This window comes from Falco rusticolus, chromosome 8 (assembly GCF_015220075.1).
Source record: "Falco rusticolus isolate bFalRus1 chromosome 8, bFalRus1.pri, whole genome shotgun sequence".
Lineage (NCBI taxonomy): Eukaryota > Metazoa > Chordata > Aves > Falconiformes > Falconidae > Falco > Falco rusticolus.
The window spans coordinates 24807165-24824835 of NC_051194.1; the positions used below are offsets into that span (position 1 = coordinate 24807165).

The window sequence follows — 17671 nt, forward strand, 5'->3', positions numbered from 1 at the left end:
CATGGACACCCCAGGATTTCTCCATGGCAAAGCACAGCATTTCCTTCTGGAGGCTGGCTGGAGAGCTGCCTTTCTGCTTCCTGCACTGCAACATACCCAAGATTTCAACACCTCAACGCTCAGAGCTCTCAGCCCCCTGCTCTAGTCGGAGCTTTTACAGCCACCAGAAAAGGTGGCTCAGATCAGAAGGAGGGGGAAAAAAGAAAGGAAGGAGGGGGAAAAAAGGAAGGAAAGAAAGTATGTGAACCTATGAGAAAGGCCTGGGAGTAGTGTACAAAGATAAGAACAGATTTTGGATATGAGGGACCAGCTTTCTGTCCTGTTAAACCACAGACGCCTGCTGCACCCAAGATCATCTTTGCAAACAAATCCTGATCTTGAGGTTGAACTGTAAACACAGGATACAATGACTCACTCCACTCTCCCAGCCCCTACGACGGCTCTCCTTCACTGCTCTCCCTGAGGATGGACAGCATTTCCCAGCAGTTTCATACACCCCAGAGCACCCAGAAAGCCAAGGGACTGCATTGAGGACAAACTATCTGCTCTTTGCAACCTCAGATGCTTGATGCTGTCCAGCAGGGGCTTTTTTTCTTTTCCAATTATCAACTTATACAGTCTCTGAATTTCCTTTTTTTTTGTTTTATTGAATAGTTATTATATTTTTTGGATTTAAATAAAGTGCCAGGGATGTAACAGAACCCTGGGCTTCCATTTTGGTTTTTTTTTTTCAGAAGGGAGAAAAAGCAACAGGCTTCCAATTTATTATTGGTATCTTTTGGTTTAAACAGCAATGCTGAACATATTCAATTTTTTGCACAAAAGATGATACTGCTGTTCAGGTACACACTCACAGTTACCAGATAGCGTTCTGGAATGTTAATTTTATTTCAACAGAAACATGTTAAGCATAAATAGTTCACAAAATGAGGAAGCAGGATGAAATTATGAAAGCAATCAGAACAGAGAGTATATGATGCTAAGGTAAAATATTTTGTAGGTGCCTATGTAATACATCAGATTTCTCTATGCTTGCTCGTAAGGGCTCATTCCATCTCCTCCTGCTTTCCCTGCTGCCAGTCCCATTTCCCTTAGTACAGGAAACAATTTTTCAAACTGTGGAAAATGACCTGAAAGTCTATGACTTCCAACTTAGTCATCAGTAATTACCTTGCTTTAGTGTCGCATATATTATGCAAAACTCACTGTGTCCTGTTACTAGTGGGCAGGTATCGCCCAGAGTCCAGCAGCCCAGGTGTGACACTTCCTCCTGCCTCTCAAAATCATCCCGTGCATGACCTATGGATAGCAACTGTCGAGGTACCCCACCTCTAACAGGGTGAAATTATCAGGTTTCTTCTGGTAGCATTCTTTGGAACGCTGCAAAAACTGGTATTTTTTAAGCACGTAATGAGTACAAGTTTCCCCAAACTGATTTACTCAGTTTTTAATCTCCTCCTGGATACACACTGATATATCATACAATAGGAACACACAGTTTCTGTCAAAAGCCTCAGCACAATCTGAGACTTGAAGCATTGAGAACCACTGCCCACACCACTGTCCACACACTGCAAGTGTCCATCATAAAAGAACTAGCCGTTGATGCCCTACTATCAAATGCTACGCTCACCACTAGGTTAGTGAAACACCCGAACAGTACTTCACACAGAATGGAAATCTTCTCCTGGTGAGTCATCAGGATTTTATTTTTTTTCTGGCACCAACACAGATCAGAGTGAATTAACAGACACACAGGGAAGTTCTCCTGCATCCCAAATCTCTAAAGCCATTTTTGCACTTGTATGCATGAACCACAGCAACAGATGAAGAGACAGTTTGACTCCTGAAAAGGACTGGCCAAAGGCCTTAAAACTTGTACTCCTGTCAAAATACATCCAAAGATATTGTATGTGAAATCTATTGAAAGCTGACTGTTAAAAAATTAAATCAACCCAATTAAGTAGGCAGCTAGCCCTACCATTCTCTATTATGTAGTTATGAAATGTCAAAGGTAAAAAGCATACAGGCTCTAGAGATCACCAACATTTGCATTTGAAACTACACCAAGATCACATATTTGAGGGTGAGGTGAGTGAAAATTTGATAAAATGCAAGTTCTTCTAATGTTCAAAGACTGCCTTGAAGGTGTAGCATGTTTTTAGCTATTTTAGCATATTTTCTTTAGAAGCACAGATTAGGTTTGGGGTTTTATTATACTGTTTTGCTTCTAAGTCTTGAAAGTATTAACTCAGCATTCTCTACTTTCAGCTTTCAGAAATACTTCTGCATTTTGTTTTACTGTCAAGCCTTGGAACTGCAGTGGACAAGGACAAGCTCAGGGTACGCTGCCTCCATAGGGGCTGCTCAGGAGGGAGCAGGCATGAAGACAGGCAAGTGGAACCTACCTGAGAATTGGTGCTTTAAGTACCCGGGGCAAAGGACTGTCTGTGCAGTCTTTAAAGACATCATGTGGCAACTGCATGGTCAGACACTGATATCTGGAGAGCTCTTCTTCAGCAGCCACAGCGAAGGGAAGTACATGAGGAGTACATGACAAATGCATTCAACATCAATTTGGACAAATCTGGCTGTGTCAGGTTACCCCACCGTTTACATTTGTTGGCCAAACCCCGAATTTAGCAATTCATTGAACTTGAATCACCAAGTTGCAGAAGGTATGGAAAAATCTACTTAACAAACAAAAAACCAAAACCAACCCAACAACAACAACAAAAAAACCCCCAGTGTTTATTTTCTCTAGAAAATCTTCAAGAGAGACTTCATTAGAAATGTCTCCAACAATTTTCCAAACTCTCTTTTTACCTTTTACTAGACCAAATAAACAACAGAGATGGCTTCAGCATTCAGTGTTCCTTAATGTTGCCAATGAACAGTTTTTAGACGGGACAAAATACTAGGTGACTTCAGGGACAGGCAAGAAAAACATTTAACTGATACGGAATCTCTAGCCTAGAGCTTCTATTACAAAACGTGCTGCAAAAATACCTACATGTGTCAAATCCAGAAGGACCAAGTATTTTGAATGAGATGTGTACTCAGAACGTAGCAATGAAACACACTTCGATCAGTAGAGCACTGTACTGTGCAAATATAACCTAAAGGCTTTTTCAGGTCTGCCATCAGCTTCCACAGAGCCAGAACCTCAGACTTCAGTAACTGCATACCAACAATGATCCTCAAATCTGGCTGCGTTAAAATCACCTTGTAATCATCACTAAATGACCACATTTGGTTCAAAGCTAAAACATACAGTTCAATCCCAGATTCATGTTCTCTAAGTTTCTATTTCTACCTAAACAAATAATTTACTGTTGTGTCAGTCCAGTAGATATTTTGTACATTGCGGTTTGGTTTTTCCATCCCCTTTTTCAGTGAATATATCCCATTAACATAAATATTACATGAACTGAATCTAAGCTAAAACTTACTCTAAGGAGCACATCCCTGCTACGTTCCAACACATAAGGAAGAACATAGAGCCCCTGCAACGTCTCCCTCCTCCCTTCCCTTCAGCCCACTTGCCAGTGAGTTCACTTCCCAGGCTGAGGGGCTAAACAGCTTTTAGCTTCTTATATACTTAGTTCTGGATTTCGGAATTGATCACGGAGGAGCAAGTCAGAGCCTTCTTTCCTTCCAGCCAAAAACGTAATCCCCCTGACCTGAACCCCAAAGTCACTTACTGTGTTAGCTGCTCCCCCAGAAATGCTCCGTAACGGGCAAGGACAGCGCGTGGCGGCTGCAGTGCACCGAGGGAGCTGCCTAACGCAGCACGGAGCGCAGGCTCTAAATATACAGCAATGCAATTCTTCCCTATCACAGAATTTTGTGTTTTACTATATACTTGGGGCAGTACTAGCCTTAACGAATGCTTTGGCCTCTAAAAACCCTCTAAATTCTATTTAACATCTACCACATTGTTTCTATCAGCAATTCAGGGGATAAAGCAATAAGGCATGTCAGTAGTATAGCTGCAAACTTAGTATGCAATGTATCAATTTTATGCTAGAGAGCCACAGCAAAAGTATGCTAGGCTGTGTTTCTCAGCACACTGTTTGGCAGATCACTTTCACATAAATGGTTTTCACAAACTCTTCCCAATTGGCACAATTTTTTCTTTTTGCAAATAGTGCAAGCAAATGCTAAAGCACAGGTACAGCTAAGGGGGATGAGGAAAGTATACCCACACTATGACAACAAGCAAGAATACAGTTATGAAAGCTTTAGTACACATAAACAAAGAGAAAAATATTTAAGTCTTTCCTGATGAAAGGTAGAGCAGTGTTAATTTCACATAAAATGCAATTTCTTACTATTATAGGTAATTAAATACGGAAACAGTTTTCTAGGTGAAACGGTAAGCTCACTATCACTTCCAGACTTCGAAACAAGATCAGGTAGCTTTCAAATAGCTGAGCTTTCATCCAGGTTCTACGAAAAGTGATAGTCTGCATGCTGAAAGAAGCCAGAAAATAGTCACTGTGGCCTCTGGCCTTTGGGTTTTTAATCTCCCTTATTCTCCCTTAGATGCCTAGGGGAAAAAAACCCACCAAAATCACAAAAAAAACCCAAACCCAAACACCACCACCCCCCACCCCCCACCCCCCCCCCCCGAAACGGGACCTGTCCTGGGCAGGAAATAAAATGAGCAGAGTAGATACACAGGCAGAAGATACAACTAAAGAACCTATGCCCAGCTGAAGGCACCACTCCCATCCTCATTTGAAGATATGCTTTTACAGGTATTTCTGGTTTGAAAGCATTTTATCATTGATCAGCTTCACTTCACTCTTTTGCAAAAGTACTTAAATATAACTGTGCATTAAGCGTACATTTATAATAGAGTCTGCTTCACCGGGGAAAGAGGCAGCAGCTATGGGAAACGCAGCTCATCCCTCTTCACCCCACTTCCCAAAGGGGGTCTGATGTGGTGTGTGGGCTGCATCTCCGGACCCTGCTGCTTCAGCCTCATCAGCTTGGTCCCTACCCACCTGTTCCTGCAGCTGCAGCCAGGCTCGTTCATTTGTAATTATAAACTATCTTTTACTGTCTCCGATGGAATTTTAGCTTTGCATTCCTGTAGCCCAAATCAAAACTATTCATAAAAAATGCATAATTATACATGTTTAGATAGGCCAGTCATGATAATCCAATCTGGGGGCATCAAACCTCATTCGGAAACATCTGTGTCAAACCAGTGACTTGTACACACATGAGGCAGAGGATTTCAAAATACTGTATCTTTCAGCTGAGTGACAGAGTCCTACACATTGTTACAGTGGACGTTTAACTTCGTTTTTCTTGAGTTAAACTGGGAATGACAAGCTTTTTGGTAAAATGTACCAGTAGACCATCCTAAAGTGGTGACCCATTTTGCTAACAATAACCTAGAAAGATTCTTCTCATGCCCTAGGAGGGAAAAAAAGCCACCATTTTCCAAGATCTTTTATGCCACCAAAATCAAGTGTCACTACTTTGGCTCACACTGTGATAACTAGGCTGGGTTTTTTCATTGCTTTTGTTTGTCTTTTTTTAAGAAAAGGGACTACATAATATCAGGTGCGTTTAGGATGGTACTCCCACTGTCTTGAACAAGTAGGCAAAAAGGGTTTTTTTTCTGTCATTTGAAACAGCATACCTGTTTTTAAAGATCTGAAATGCATTTCAAATTTTAGCTCATCCAAAAAATGTAATTTAAGAAAAACCATGACAATCATCATTTTTATGTATGTACTACTACTTCATAATAATTTCCACTGAAAAGATATCAGAAAGAAGTCTTAAGTATGAAGCAAACAGACAAAACCAAGTGAATTACGGAAACACATTTGGTGGTAACCACCAAATTTTATACCATCCTGCTGAGGAAGGTGCCTGGCTCAGTTTTTACCCTTCTCAATTCTTTCGAGAAGACTACTGCAAAATAGCTGATTTTTACTGGCTTGCAGTATGCAGATAAGGTACCAGGGATATCCACAGTCTTAATATTATTCGTGACAGATGGCATAATCATTTAAATATTGGTAATGTGGCAATTTTTAAAAGCATCATCATCTAAATCAGCTATTTGCTAACTTGCTGCACTGGAAGATACACATTTTGCAGTTTCACAATATGAATGAATGTGCACCATGTTTTAATCTGCCCCTTTGCAGGAACAATAGTGCTCTTCTCTAGCGTCACTGGGGTTCAAGGAACTGTTTTCCAAGGATCACAAATAATTCTAATAAATATTAACTTGATCAAGGCATGTGCATAAATTTCTGCTGATATAACAGTTAAAGAGAGGTTACTACGATTTTTACACTTTAAATGGTATAACAGAATGATATTGAAGTAAAATGACCTACTGATCAATCTTCTGTATAGGCAGAATATTATGCAAGTATCATTTAAGTTAATGTTCAATTTGTCATGTTTTTCAGCTAGAAGTAGTTATCTAATCTTCTGAAAGTTAACAGAAATATTGACATTAAACTTTAATCAGGTAAAGTTCTCTTACTTTCTCCACCTGTGAAATTTCATACTACACACAAGGTACTGGATAACTTTACCAAGGTCTTTTGAATATGAATATTTGGGATTTGTAAGTCTGTAAAAAGGCCAAAAGTTGGCATGCAACTAATAACCAAGAGCTCCCTTCTCCTTTCTAAAAAAAAAATAAAGACATTTATTCTGTGTTGCTCTTAGCTAATTACAGAGAAGTTATATGGGAACAACAAGTGTATTTACCCACTTTGGAAGACATCTTGCTCTTTCACACCTACAGAATGCAAAGGCCAAGGACTTTGACTAATGCCAGGACCTACCTGTTGAATTTCCTTTCAGAATATGTAATGCTATTTCTTCTTCAAGAGATTATATTGTGTAAAAAACCCCACCTGATGCATACGTGTAATGGGTATATATTTAATACTATACTATGAGAATACAATATAAACTGAAAGCCACTCTACATGAGAACTTCATTCAACACAGTAAGTATCTTCCAGTCAGAACACCTACATGTCAGGCTGTTCCAGGCTGCCATTATGCCTACTGTCAACTGTTCATTTCCCTACATAATCTATCCTGTGAAAATATCACTTGCTGTCACTCAAATGCTTAAATTATACTTGAGATAAAAAGAAAATTAAAGGAAAAAAGATATACACCTGAACCAATATAAATATCCACACTGGAAAAGGTATAAAACTTCCAAACAAGCATTAGTAGTGTAAACAAAAATGCTGTGTTAGAATTATCTAGGTGAGGTTACATTACATATATTATAATGCATACCGTATATATTATACAGTTTTTCCTCTTCTGTCTTTTATTGAAGGTATACCTGTGACCAGGCTTCCTTCTCCATTTCCCGTTCCCTTTGTCAGGACAGCAACTAAATGAGAATTCTGTCATGTAGCTACCTTCTCAAACTATTACCAATTTACACATGATTCAACAATGACCGTTTCCATTTATGTATCAATAGTATAAAAAACCAGCATTTTGTTCTTTAACATCTAAACAACATGCACCTCAAATACATTACAGCTACTTTGGAAAATTCAGGCTGGGATCTATGTCCTAAATAATTTTAGTTTCTGTATTAAGAACTCAACAGATGGACAGAGCTGATCAATAACGATGTGACATTTAAAGTTTTCACAAGAGCTTTCAATGGAAAGTTTAGTTCACCTATCCTGTTCCTAAGCTCTAGTATTTTTGTCCCCACTCTCAGAACGGTACCTATAAGCTTTCATACACTGAGGATAAAAACCAAAAGAAATGTAATGAATCCTTTGAAGTGATGCAACCATAGTTTGGGAGACCAAGTTAAAGCCAACTATGGCAATTATGGAATCATCTTAGTGATCATCTTGCCTCATAAATATTTTTCATGAATGTAGTAACAAATAAAAATTATTCTGTTTTCAGTGACAGCTCTGGCATACCAACACAGGTTTTCAGAGGAAGAGTGGTTCTTTTCTTCAGAAGCTTTGTGTGAGCTTGAATTTAAAAGCATTGCCGGTTTTAATTTAAAAGCATTTCACTGAATGGGATCCTTCTAGGGGAGGAGACAAAGATGTTTGAGATTCACTGAGCTGGACCGTAGAAACTAACTGGAGTAGGGATCTCCCTTCAGCAGCAATGTGCTGATAGAGGCCAGTTAAGAATCTGAAAAATGCCGATGCCTTGTTTAAAGATAAATGAACAAAAGCAAGAATTCAATTTGAAAACTCTTATTTCTCACTGTAGGAAAGCTGTCGTGGCTATACTTAGAATATATAAATTGCAGCTCCTGGTGGTACAAGGCCAGATCAGAAGTGGATCAGTGCTGGCAATCTCCAAGCTGAACGTGCCAACTTCAAACCGGGGCTGTACGTGAAGCCAGGGGAATGACAAGAGTTCATGCCTTCCCACCAGTCCCTTTAGAGAACCAAATTCTTGCTCAACTGGAGAGGAGCTCAACACAGAGCCAAGGAAAGCTCCTGCACCCTCTCCCTGCACATTGTAACGAGGACAGAAAGAAGGAGAAAGGCCAACTTGGCCAGGCCTTTGCAGTGGGGACACTTGTATCTGGGACAAGCACCCACTGGTCAAAATCACCAGCACCAGTTACCCAAACCAACCACTGGCTGATGAATCACAGCACAGACATCTCCCCAGGTTGTTTTTTGGTTTTTGTTTTTTGTTTTTTTTTTTTTTAATATTTTCACCTTCCTTAAGCATTTCAACAGATTTTTCATCAAGACAGTGGGCCTCCAAGGATGGGAATTTATAGTAAGGGGAAAATAAAACAAAATTAAAGAGCAAAATGGAAAAAAACAACATTCACAGCCTTTCAGGCCACCTTCATGTAAAGAAAAACAATGGTTTCTTTGGTTTTCATTAGTAGCCAGATTTTAAATTTGCTACCCCTGAGCTTCTTTTTAGAACACTGTTTTTTTCAGAAGGAATTATGAAAACAAAAATCAAAGATCAGAGTTTGGTTTGGTGTTATAACTTTTTGTTCAGTTTATCTTAAGATTCATCCTGTAAATATTTTGTGTAATTAAAAAATAATGGCAGTAGCTCTTATCTGTGATTTTAAATCCATAGCTCTTCAAAGAAAAACAAAGACGACGTGGCTTTTACTTCACAGAAGTATCTTGATGTACTACAGGAAAAGGATGGATATTTTAAAACTAACATCGCAGACTCAAATAATAAAAAAAAACCCAAAGCTTTCTGGAGATATCCAGAGTGCTGTGACTGTATGAAGCCAACCCTGAGGCAACTAATTCAGAAGCTGTGTGCACGTATGCCTAGCTTTGCTAAGAATAATTATGTATTAAAAAATGTTAATTTTAACAGTTTTGCTATGATGTTATTAATTTTAAAGAAAGAGATGCACTGCAGTATCACAAACATTCACATTACTTAAATATTTAACTTTGAAATTACAATTAAAACCTCTGAGCTTGATTAATTTGGTAACAATAGAAAGTGTTGGGCATATTTGCTTTTGTTCAGGGTGCCCACTGTTCCAATTCTTCAAAATGTAAAGTCATTGTAGTTTGCAAGATTTATTTACAGTATATGCTTCCAGAAAAATTCAAAACGTCAGCCTGTGTTTTATTTGAAAATTGTTTCAGAAGGACCAGCTCGAAAAAAAATGGGGACCACTGAAAACAAACTTCTTGCTCTAGTGAAATGTGGAAAACTTGGCAGAAGAGGTAAAAATTTTCTGCTAAAGGCAAAGAACGACCTATCGAATCTATTATATTCAAAAGGTACTCTAAAATGTACCTAAAAGTACTGATATTGTAATGTTATACCTTTTTTTTTTTTTCCAAAAGCCTTTAAAAAAATTCTGTAGAAGAAACCTTCCAAATTAAGTAGGTTTCCCCTTATTCAATTTAAGAAGGTAGAATTAGTTTATATCCTGCATTAGAGAAAGTAACCTGGGATTTCACAGAAACCCCAACCCTTTCATATGAAAAGATGAGAGAGAGACAGAAAATTGACTGTTCTCAGAAAAACATTAGGGCTTCAGAAAAGACAATTGGGCTCCTTGGTTTTAATGACAACCCAGGAAAAATTGTCTGTCAATCCGGACTGCAGACTGCTTTAGGGAGAAAAATGATGCAACACGACACTGCTCCTCCTCTGTCTTACAATAACTGCAATCAAAACATTAGTAATGACACAGTTCTAAGACAAACTATTTAGAGAAGCATTGTGGATGCAGCGCCAAGTCATATGTTATATACTTCAGTATAATTAAACAGCCCTATAAATTCTGAAGTTTGGATAGCAAGAGGCCTGATTTTGTGCAGTGATACATCATGAATCCCAGAATTAGGCAGTTCAGAAAGTTCTCAAAGACTACATGGCTTGCAGCTGGAGATGGCACAGGGGACTAAACATGTTTATCGTTTTATCACATAGTATAAAATTCTATCTAACTACTAGAATTTTCCATGTACTGTTTGAAAAGATAAAACACATGAAACAGATGTAAACCTCACACATCCTCCTCAAGTCTGCATAAACAGTTTTCTATTTTATTCATGCTATATTTCTCTGATATATCTTTGCATGCTTTTAAGTGATTAACAAGAAAAAATATTATGAGGACTTGTATCGTTCTGGTTTCTTTCACATGCTGAAATAAATAATACAAATCAATAAGCACCATCTCAGTTTATGGATATGTAAAATCCACAGTGATCATCCTAAAATTGCTACACGCGTATTAAAAATACCCATTTTCCAATACAGAATTTAAAAGTTTTTTGAAACGTTCAGTTTTGGAAATGCAGAATTTCTACGTACACATGCACTATAGCAAGGACAGCATTTGGCAGACAGCTATCTTTGCATTATGGTTGTGTGTAACCTTCCTAGCATAGCAGAGAGGCAGAATTAGCTCCTCCGTAGCACTTCAGTCACGCCAAAGTAGCTACAAGGCTGTTGCACAGAAGTTGACTTGCATCAGCTGACTCAGAGCATGGGTAGAAAGATGTGCTACCTTCAATACCCATCTGTGCAGACTCACCCTGAGAAAAAGGGGTGCAAATCTGGAGCCAGAATAGAACTGTAATTCTAGAGAGTAACTGAAATGAGGGAAGACTGGTACTGTGTGAGAACGGATAATGAACCTGGAATAGAAACCAGCTGACACTGGAAATTACTTGGATGAGGGAGACTGAAAACAGAGATGCAGGACATGAGACGTACAAGGAAGCAGGTTACAGGTAAGAATGGCTGAGTGTGAAACTGAGAACCAAGAAGAATGAACTCATGACTTCAAAAAAAGATGCCTAGGCCAACAATTCTTTCAATTCCCAAGATCTTCATGTAGGATCACCGTTCTCGCTTTTCTGGCTTGAAAGAATCTTCATGGAGTGAGTAACCCAGTTCTGCAACTACTGTAAAAGGTATACAAACCTCAGCAGCCCATCAAAAGAACTGGCAAAGGAAGCTCCTAGCACAGAAAATGTTTCCGAAAAATAACCTGGGCTTCAGAGATTGGTCTTTGCCAGAAAGACTTAGAGAAAACCTGTTGCTAAAAGCTACAGTGAAACATAAAGGCAAATTCTTAATTCTATCTGCAGAGCAAGGTCTGAAAATTATATAGTACAGAAAATATGTACACACGAAACAATTAAAAATACTAGATAGCTGCATACTGATTAAATATCGCCTATTGAATGCAAGAATTTCCTTCTACGGAGAAAAATAGCATGTTACCACATAATTAAAGACTGCATGATAATGTACAAGGTACAAGTGGGTGAACCAAGGTCACTAAGGTTTTGAAGTATTAGACTGCAAGCACAGTAATGCGTATTAAATAGAAAAAGCCCCTGCATTTAAAAATAGATCAAATGGAATAGAAACAGTGTCTGCACATACCTATACAGCTGTGAACATTTTAGTATCGATAGACAAAAAGTACAAAATAAAAGCTAAGATACCGACAAAGAGAGCTAAATGTTTTTTTGGATTTTGTAGAAGCATCCTGAGGTTTATCCGTATGTACATATTAAAACTTCAAGGAAGTAACTAGTAAAACATTAACATTATAGAAAGAAATACTTTCCCTGCCCCAGTTTTTCACGTAGAAGAAATGTTTCCTCTTAATCCAAATGCAAACTTTGATAATTATTCCTCCAAAACATTTGGTTTTCCTTTACCAAATGTTGTAGATGCCCACTTTAGAACAAATAAAAGCATATGCAAAGGTCTATCCTTGAAGGAAACAGGAACAACAAAACAAACCCAAAAATATAACCTCAACATGGCAGAGGTAAAAATAACCTCTCCCAGCTCAGTAGTGTTTATTTTTTAAATGAAAAAGGTCTTCCATTTTCAGGGTCAAAAAAAAAAGGGGGGGGGGGGGGAGTTAAAAAAAAAAAAAAAAAGAGAACTGCCTTCAATTCTTTCTTAATTTGAGCTTTCCTCTAACAAACAGTTACTGTTTGTTTCCTTATTTTAGGTCATGTAAGTCAGCTATATGTGCCGCACTTTTTAACTCCTTCCCATCTGCTGTTCCCTTACAGCATCATTTGGGAGCTGCGAAAACCTAGAGCGATGCAAAACCCAACACAATCAGGGCTGGGTTAGCCCAGATACATCTGCCAGTGTCCACTGCATATGGTGAAATACGAGTAACATAATGTTTTAGTGCCCTTGCAGTTAAACTTGGGCTGAAAAAAACCTCAAAAAAGAAAAAAGGGGGTTTCACAGGAAAGCCCTGACTTATGCAAAAAGATACTGAAGGGGCAGTAAATCAGAGATGCATTACAAGCACTACATAAATGAGGTGCTTTGTTTTTGTAACACAGAAGTGAGACAAAACTCTGATGCTGTGTGTTCCAGCCCTGATGCTCCATCAGGCTGGGTCTGGACTAACTGTGCAGTTTCAAGAATTCTCTATTCATACTGCTTGAAAAGTCAGTTATAAGGATCTGCAGAGTGAGCCCCTTCCAGCAGATCAAAGCTGCCCAGACATGCTTAAAGGAAGACAATTAGTTATGAACACTAAACAAACTTTGTACCAAGTAAATCAGTTTTCACTGTGTTGTATTGTACGGTGTTGCGCTGTAGGTGAAGAGTATCAACAGGGCCACAGCATCCTAACAATGCAGTAAGTTTTGTTCTTCACATAAACAGCTAATAAAAGCTATTCGAAGTTCAGATTTCAGAACTAAGTAGCTTATTCATGAACTTATCCATCCTATTATTCAATAGTATCTTACACGCTTCACTTTGAAAAGTCTCAGATGAAGTTGCTGTACTGAGAAGTTAAAAAATGAAGCTGCACCCTCATTTTGGACCTGTCTACTAAAACAAAGAAAAGCAAATATGTAAATTTCCAGTGAATTAAAGTGCCCCATTAGGAGTTCAATTATATTCTGAAATTATGTCTTAATTGGTTTGCTCATAGATGAGCTGTACAGCTAACCAAAAATCTACTGCCATATAATCATCACTAAATTCCAGATATTGCCACATATTAAATTAACAGGAGATAATGAGTGGGAAAATTAGCTCTATTTCCATAACTGAAAAAATTCTTCCCATATTACCTAGTGTTCTATATAGTTAATTTCAAAACAGAAAAAAATAATACACAAACCTCTCCTGAATCTCTAACAACTATTTTGATCAAAAGTCCACATTCAAAAGAAATAGTAGAAGCAGAGTGCACATCTGATTCGTGTCTCTAATACTTAATTAAAAAGAAGAAACATTTCTAAATCTCGATAGAAATCTTCAAGAGATTGACCGCTATTTTACTTCGCATGTTGCCGGCTATTTCTTTTCCACATAAATTTTGTCTTTTTGAGTAGTATTCTCCATGCCCAACTGTTCTTCAGATTTTAATGTACAAGGTACTTCAGGTTCTCATCAGTATTGCACAGAGATACTGCAAAAGACCTGCATTTTGAAAAACTTGTGAGAAAAAAAGAACAAGGAATAACATCAAATGCAGAAAAAAACAAGCTAAGGACTCATGTTGTTGTAACTAACGGGAAGAAAAGAAACTCAGCTCATTCCATAAAGGTTATTTTTCACATTAGTAGGATAAAAAAACTTACTAAAGTTAGAACTTTTGGAAGTACAGTCAAGGCTTCTGAACTTCAGCTGCTATTCAATTTTGGTTATTTTTGAGGTTAAAAACCCACCTGACTCATTACTTATATACAAATGCACAATATATTTTACTTACCTTTGCTGTCTGAAGGAAACTGATTTCAAAGATCTTGTCTGTAAATGATATATTCTTCAATATTTATGCCTCCAATGACCACCATCATCAGTAAGTATCTGAAGAAAAACACAACAAAGCAGTACATAAGCCAGGTTAGTTGCAACTAGAATGAGGATTTTTAAAGATTTTATTTATTCAGAAGGCACAAAAAGTATTATGCATTTCATACAATAGATGAATTTAGTACCTACCATTAAAAACAAATAGACAAGCACTGGAGCCATTACATGGGAAGGCATTTATCTACTTGAGGCATTTAACAATTACACCGCATTAGTCTATTTAAGCCTAAATACACAAAATTTGGGTAATTCACTGTTCTCATACCAAAATAACACCAGTAATCATCTCGTAAGTTAAAGATTAGAAAAGGCACATAAAATTACAACTTGAAGTATGTTATATTATACGCACTAATAGATTATGAAAAGTTAAACCAACTCCCTAAATTCTGAAAAGCCAAATGAAAAGTAACTTTAAGACGATGTCCCCAAAAATGCCAGTTACAGTTTAAAAAACTGTTAAAACGCATTATTCATATATGTATAACCATACAGTATAATTTATGAGTGCTGTTTTCATATTTGTGTCCTGTAACTATGGAAAGATGAATTAAGAAAAATTACGATGCATACAGTAAGGTCAGCATCAAATGAACTAGTTATGTACGTACTTCCTTTGGAATCAACTTAAGCTAAAATGCTCAACAGCTACAACTTTTTTTTTTCAGGTCCCAACTTCTTTCACTGAAAGACAAACCATTTGTCCATTATAGCCACAATAAAATTTCCACAGAGTAGCGAGGTTGCCATAGACCTCTGGAGAACTTTTGGACCACCATGCCTGTTTAAGCAGGGCAACCTAGAGCTGGTGGCCCAGGATCTTAACCATGTGGACTATGAACATCTCCACGGATTGAGACTGCCCACAGCCTCTCTGGGCAGCCTGGTCCAGTGGTCAACCACCCTCAGAGTAAAATGATGTTTCCTTATGTCCAGAATGTCCTGACATTCTTTGCTCTGGAGAACATTTCCTTAGTGAAGGAACTTCAAAGCATAGCTGTGTAACATGAGACAGAAAGTTTGAGAACAGGCTGAAGTCAGTAACACCAACCCTTAGGTACACACTCGACAGTATACACAAAATTAGGCCCCATTGGTACCCGTATAACCTAACATATGCCGCAATAATTTTGAAATCTTTCAGTCCTCATTTAGCAACACAGATGCAATTAACTGAAAACTAATCAAGTCAAAAGGCTTTCACCTTGTAAACAACTTTCCCTCCTACTCGGTTGATTCTACTTGGTTTACTCTTTCTCAGATTATGGAGATATCCAACTCCGAGCAAAGAAAAACCTTTTGCTGCCTCCTGACACTGTACAGCCACAACAGCAATCCAGCTTGGGTTAGCACAAGCAACTAAATCATCGTGAATATATTTTTTTAAAAAAACATTATTTGCTTATTCACCCATTTATTTATTTGCAGGCCTAGGACATCTGATTGCCAGCTGTCAGGGTATGTGTGGAGAGATAACTGGATCACTACATCACTTGGCAGGCTCTGTGGACAATTTGCTGCTGCTTAAAGCCATAACAGTTAAATATTATTATAGTTAATATAATTAATATAAATACAGCTCTATTAGCAAAACTACCAAGTTTTTGCAGTTTGCCTACATCTATGCAAAGTTATTTCATCTCAGCTTTATGAAAACACTCTATCTGAATTGTCCATGTTTGTTTCTTCTGAAGTCAATCCAAATCCCCCCAACTTCCATAATCCAAAAATAAGCACCTTGTAAATCAACTTCTTCCACAAAATAGCAAGTTATCGAATACTTAAATGGATACTCTCTGCTCTTTCTAGTGCCTCCAGAATTTTAGAAAGTAGAAAAAATAACTGCCAGATCAGTCTCTGAAATAGAATTGCATAGGCTATACCATGATTATGCTAACTCTCTTCTTCTAATGAAAAATCTGAAAAAGAAATTGAACGTATGCTGTGCCTTGATGCCTGCCAAACTGAGAGTTGATGGATTGCTATGGGGAAAAAAATTCCAGACACAAAATGACCCTATTAAAGTATTAAAAAGCTGCTGTGTAGGAAACTGAAAGCAACGCTGCCCCAGCAGACTGCCACTGCATTTTCAGATATGGTTCAAGCCAGGGTTGAGGGGCAGGGGAGGGGCGGAAAAAAGCTTTTTAAAATAGCTAAGGCTAATGAAATACCTTGAGGCATGCAGTAGTACTCTGTGAAATAAACAGATGAACAAGAAGTTCTGCTGATAGGCTGCTCAGGCACTAAACCCAATCTAAGATACCAAATGCGTTGCTGCGTTACTGTACGCCGTGTAAACCTTACACCCGAAACAATTCCCTTCAACAGGCCTACATCTTGTGCAGTCGTGACATATGCTTGTTTTGCTAGCTGTACTAGTCTCTGGCCATGCTTTACTGGTTTTATATGCCAAACCAATAAAGTCAGAGGAATAAACTGGTATGGAAGCCAAAGCAAAATCCATCAACAGATTTGTTTAATAAGTTCAGCATGGAAGATACTTACCAGTAGGTACAAACCAGAAAGCACACCTGCTGACAAGGAAATCTTAAAATTGAAGATGCAAAAAATGTTTGATTTTTTTTTTTTTTAAAAAAGGAGAACACATAACACGTTGCATTCATTTCCCTGTAGTTGCTCCATTTCATTGTGCTATTTTAAACAATTATTCTTCAAAGTGGTTCAGAATCTTGCTTTTCCTAAAGGTGACTTCACACATATAATTTGGTGTTGAGGCTTTCTATCAATTGCCCTTCAAACTTTGCATTCAGATTTCTTAAGAAGTTGAATCGTATCCAAATGTCCCCAGATTTTTTAAGTGCCACTGAAAATATTTCTTTTATTTTTGCCTGACAAGTAAATCATTCTCACTTTGCCTTTTGTATTAATAGATGATATTTTCTTATTTTTGTTGACACATCCTGTACAACCAAAATCCAGATATTTGAACTCTGCTCCCATTACAGATGTTATTTCTGAACAGATTTAATCATCTTTCCCTCATATATAGCAACTGCAATAACTGTAATGGCATCATTAATTTTGTTCTCAAAACCTCCAATCCTCCTTGAAGGAGTTTGACCATCGCATCACAGGGAAAAAGTTTCTTCTGTGTCAAACCTCATGCTTCAGGGGAAACTTCTAAACCTCTAGGGACCTGTTCATTTTGCTGAATGGCACCCAAGAACTTTGTCATTCCTTCTTCATATAATTTTATGATCATCATCCTAACAACCAGAAGGAGTCACTGTGACCTCATCTTCAATTAATGTATATTTACCAATGAAATTAAAACTTTCTTTTCAATAACACATTATCTTGTTTACGGTATCTGATTCCG

General features: G+C 37.8%; 1 protein-coding gene across 10 annotated transcripts in view; it reads right to left on the reverse strand.

Annotated features, from left to right (window-relative positions):
* The window catches only part of MBD5 (methyl-CpG binding domain protein 5), a 149365-nt gene that overhangs the window by 80940 nt on the left and 50754 nt on the right, over nt 1-17671 (reverse strand). For all 10 annotated transcript variants that reach the window (XR_005105627.1, XM_037396356.1, XM_037396355.1 and 7 more), the window contains exon 2: nt 14228-14325. The gene's annotated coding sequence lies outside the window, so the exon portion shown is untranslated. The remainder of the gene's footprint in view (nt 1-14227; nt 14326-17671) is intronic.